Here is a 5,350-nt window from a genome sequence, read left to right as displayed (position 1 = left end):
AAGGTTGTTGTCACTTTTTGGCCACAGCCAGCTACTTAGAGAGAGCAAGTAGTTGGACCTGTGAGCTTAGGACCATAGTCATAGGGGACATCAAGCTAAAATGGAATGACATAGTACACAAAAACATTGTTTCACATTGTACTTTGGTGAGTAGCAACTGAGATCTTAAAAGCTTGCAAGCAGCCATCTAGATGCAACGATGTGTCTCTCCTCATCCAGAGCAAACAAAAATGAAGAAAACCAAACACACAAGGAAACAATTAGTCCAAGGGACTGGTACACCATGAGATACTCAGCCTATACAACTATGAGACTGGAAGAACTAGATGGTGCCCAGCTACCACTGTCAAACATTCAGAGGGGGATCTAAGAAGGAAATTCTGGATAGAGTTGGAGAACAATGTGGGATAAAATTCAAAGTCATAAAAAAATAAAACAAATAGACCAGGTTTGCTGATCTGATACAGCCTGATGGAACCACTGAGACTATGGCCCCTAGCTGCCCTTCAGGTCTGGAATTGAACCCGCTTCTATGGATTCCAGCCAAACAAAAGACAGGCATATGAGCTGAACATTTACATTAGCTAGATACATTCCTTGGAGAGATCAATCATTGGAAAATAGAAGGGCTGTTTATGCACATGGAGACAGCACAGGGAGCAGTAGTGCATGGAGAAAAGGACAAAGGGAAGAGGTAACTATGGGGAGGATGTGGAAAGAGAGCTGTTGCATTGTGGAAAACTACAGTCAGTGTCATAAAACAAAGTGTCTGTGAGCTGCTGTATGGAAAATGAATTTGTTTTGCAAACTTTCATCCAAATCACAATAAAAATTAAAAAGAAAAAAAAGATAACTCAAGAGAAAAAGGATATAATAATGGTATATTCATTGCAACAAGAATTTAATTAAGTGCAAAGTAAACCAATTAAGTACTAGTACAAATTCACACACTTAACTTTAAAAAAAAATTGACAAAACATAATTGGTAAGAATTTGGAAAAATAAGAACCTACACTAGCATAGGCCAGATGAGTTATACCTTGAAAGTCACAAATAAAAACAAAAAAAAGAAAAATATAATTTAGAATTCCTATACATTGATTCTGCTGGCGGTTCAAACCCACCAGCCACTCCTCGGAAGGAAGGTTGGGCAATCCTACTTCCGTAGTGATACTGCCTCGGAAACCCAAGGAAGGGTCGCTATGAGTCGGGCTTGACTCAACGGCACATAACAACAACAACAACAACATACATTGATTCAGAAATTTCTCTCTAAATGTTTATTATACAGAGCTTGCTTTCCTTCATCAGGATATCTTTACAGGACTCTTTACAGTATAATTGTTCATGATAACTAAAATTGGAAAAACCTAAAATGAAATCAAGAATAAAATGAACAAATAACGATACATCCATGAGAAAAATTCTGCTGTATTGCCTGTTGTTCTTGAGTCTGTCATACCCTGCAGCCACATGGATCAGGAGAAGCTTCCAGCATGACATCTGACCCATTGACTTGGGACTTGTCAGCCCCTACAACTGCATGAGCCATTCCCTTGAAATAAATTTCTCTCTCACTGTCTCTCCATTTATGGGTAGATAGATAGATAGATACACACACACACACACACACACACATACCTGAAGACTGTACACTATTGTTCTATCTTTCACTGTCCCATACAGGCCCAGGCTATAATAGCCTGGAGCTTCAAACGAGAGCAGCAGCACTTTGGCCAAGCCCAGCAGCTATTTTGTGCGGCTCCCACAAGGCACACAGCAAAAACAGGAGCACATGATATGCAGTCTGTAATCACTGGGCCCCCAGGGCAGTTACTTCCTCATCACAGGCATCTCAGACTTCAAGAGCATGATGCACAACTTGCCCAGTGATAATGATGAAGTGTATGACAGACGTTTCATCAAGTGGATGACCAAGAACAAAGGCTTGGTGGCCATCCTGGATTCCATCTTCTACAATGTGCCACATCAGAAGCACTTTGACCACTATGTCTGATTCTGCTTTATAAAGGATGATGTCATCCATGCTCCAGGCCACGGACAAGAAGCTGCAGAAATGGAAGGCTGAACTTGTGCCTGAAGTAACTCCCTTGGCTCTGTCCCATCCTGTTCCTACCCACTGTGTGGGGATCTTTGTCCCAGTTTCAGTTATTCCCAGCTTGAGGGTATTGGAGGTAGATGGTACTGTGGGACCCATTCTCTGTGAACCAGAAAGTCCTCAGAGAAGAGTTCTCCTGGCTGGAGGAACAAAGGGTCCTATCTTGATAGTGCTTATACTTCAGTATTGGTGTCACTTAGCTCTCTCCATTGCTCTTCCTAGGTCACATGGCAAATATGGGTTCCCTCTGGCCTCCCCTGACTTGGCTGGAACTCAGAGGACAGAATTGCAATATATTAGACCTCAAGTCTCAGTCTTATTCCCAGCCTTCCACTGGCCCCAGAGAAGGCTTATGTTTCCCCTTACCTCTCCTTATCTAAACTTGACTTGAGAAGTTGCCTTTAGACTTGAATCCTCAAGCCAATACATTTTGTTCACAATAATTTTAAGTTATTTAAAAAACAAAACAAAAGCTCCACTGGTTTTGCTTCTCTAGTGAACCTAGTCAAAAACAATTTATACAAGGGAACAACTCATAGGAATGAAAATGTGTAAATTAATCTACAGAGTGATTGCAGGGAATTTTTTTTTTTTACTTTATAATAATTTGTTATGATATATATATATATGTGTGTGTGTGTGTGTGTGTATTTTACATACTTTCTGTGTAATAATTTTTACAATTTAAATAATTTAAAAATTAAAACATAATTCTAGGGGAAAAATTGGCAAAAGAAATCAGTTGAAAGAAGAGGAAATATAAATGGCTAATAAACATATAAGAAAATACTCAACATCAGAAATAGAGAAATTAAAATTAGAAATAGAGACAGCTTTTTACACTATCACTTTTAATGTTGCGGGTTTGAAACATTAAAGTCTGACAAGTATTTATTTACTAAAGTTGAAGATAATGTGTAACAATATAGAAGTCATTTACATTATTATTGAGTTTGAAAATTGATAAAACCACTGTGGAGAGTTATTTTCCTCTACCTAATTAAAGTCTAATGTTGTTGATATTCTAGAATCCAACAATTCCACTTGTGGAAATCTGTGCTAAGAGAAATATTCCCAAAGGTGTACAAGGAGAGAATTATAAGAATAATGACTTCAACACTATTAACAGTATAAAAAAAAAAATGCAGAAACAAAGCAAACCACCATCAGCAAGGGTATGAAATAACAAATGCATGTTTATTTATTCAGTGAAAGGAAATATTTAAGTTAAGAAGGATAAACCAGCTCTCTGTATATCACTATGAATACATTTCAAAAACATAAGGTGGAATGAGAATGACTTGCAAAATGTTCAGTGGGATCGGCTAACACATCCCTTCTATCAAGACAGAAGGGAGATTAAGTGAATACATCTAGTTACTGATAATTAGGCTGCCTTCTTTTCTCAGTTAATTAAGAAGTGAGTTCATCAACTCAAAATTAGGAATGGAAGACAGTAGGTTTGTAAATAGAAGAATAAGCATAGAATATTCTTCTTGGAGAATGGGAGAATAAATTCCTGAGAGAAATGTAGCACTTTCACTAGAGTGCTGAGTGCCCACCTGGGGTTTATGGTAACAATTTAAGTGGAGTCTGTTCATCAGTGACCTGTAATTTTCATTAGTCTTGGTAAGCTGATTATTTTCACTAGTCATGGTTGGCTTTTTATGTGTCCACTGAGAAATGGTGGAAATTGTGCATAATTTGGGTTTCAAATTATCTGAGCAAGGTGATTGTGTAGGGAGTAAGGGACAAGAAAGGGAAATGTGTATGAAAAGAAATGGATCTAGTGAGGAGGCAGAAATCTAAACTGAAGAGAAAGAAAATGGAAAGATGAGGAGCAGACAAAAGGAAGAGTTGAAATTCTTGATGGAGTAGGATTTGTTTATCACTTTTACTGGAATAATAGAAAAGATAGTAGATGTTTGAAGGAGTTTAATTCACGAAGTTCAGATTTCAGATTTCATGTACCAGTTGGAAGTGAAAATGACTAGAACATAAGAAAGGTATTTGCAATGAATAAGCCATTGCCTACAATATTCTATCATGTGATCTCTGGTATCATTTCTATCACCAAGGCCATGTTTTCCAACTACTACTGACTCTTCTTTCTTTCCACCTTTTGCATTCCAATCAACAGTAATAATCAACACATCTTGATTTCATGTTTGGCCAATTTCAGACAGCATTGAGTTGGTGAAAATCTTCAATTTCCTTGTGGTTGGCTGTGGTTTTTGGTGCACAGATTTTAATAATAGTAGAACTAACTGGTCTTCCTCAAAGGCATATGGATATTATCCTATCACTGACAGCATTGTACTTCAGGATAGATCTTGAAACTTTATTTGTGATGATGAATCCCACTCCATTCCTCTTCAATTTGTCTTTCCCAGCACAGTAGACCATATGGTTGTCTGATTCAAAATGGCCAAAACCAGTCCATTTGAGCTCACTAGTGCCTGGGATATTGAATTTTATGTGTTCCATTTTATTTATGACAACTTCTAATTTTCGTAGATTCATACTTTATACATTCCATGTTCTGAGTATTAATGAATGTTTGTAGTTGTTTCTTCTCATTTTGTGTCATGCCACATCAGCAAATAGAGGTTGCAAAAGCTTCACTCTACCCACATCATGAAGGTCAACTCTACTTTGAGGAGCCAACCCCTCCCCAGTCATATTTTGAGTGCCTTCAGACATGAGGGGCTCATCTTCTGGCTTTATATTGGACAGTGTTTCAGGGCTATTCACAAAGTTTCCCAGTAACATATCAGACAGTGTTTGACTGCTATTCACAAAGTTTCCCAGTAACATATCAGACAGTGTTTGACTGCTATTCACAAAGTTTTCACTGACCAAGACTTTGAGAAGTGGATGGCCACTTCCTTCTTCCAAGTCTGTTTTAGTCTAGAAGCTCTGCTAAAGCTCCAGCATGGGTGACCCTGCTGGTATTTGAAATACCAGTGGCACAACCTCCAGCCTCACAGAAACATGCAAGCCACCATAGTACAACAAGAATCAGATCAACTACATTTGTGAAAAGAGGTGATGGAGAAGCTCAGTATCTTCAGCCAAAACAAGACCAAGAGTTGACTGTGGTACAGACTATCAATTGCTCATATACAAGTTCAAACCGAAGCTGAAGACAATTAAAAAAACAGTCTAAAAGAGCCAAAATATGACCTTGATTATATCCCAAATGAACTTAAGACCATCTGAAGAATAAAT

This window comes from Orycteropus afer, unplaced genomic scaffold, assembly GCF_000298275.1.
Source record: "Orycteropus afer afer isolate SDZICR_OR568_19922 unplaced genomic scaffold, OryAfe1.0 scaffold00047, whole genome shotgun sequence".
NCBI lineage: Eukaryota > Metazoa > Chordata > Mammalia > Tubulidentata > Orycteropodidae > Orycteropus > Orycteropus afer.
This window is presented reverse-complemented; position numbering follows the sequence as displayed.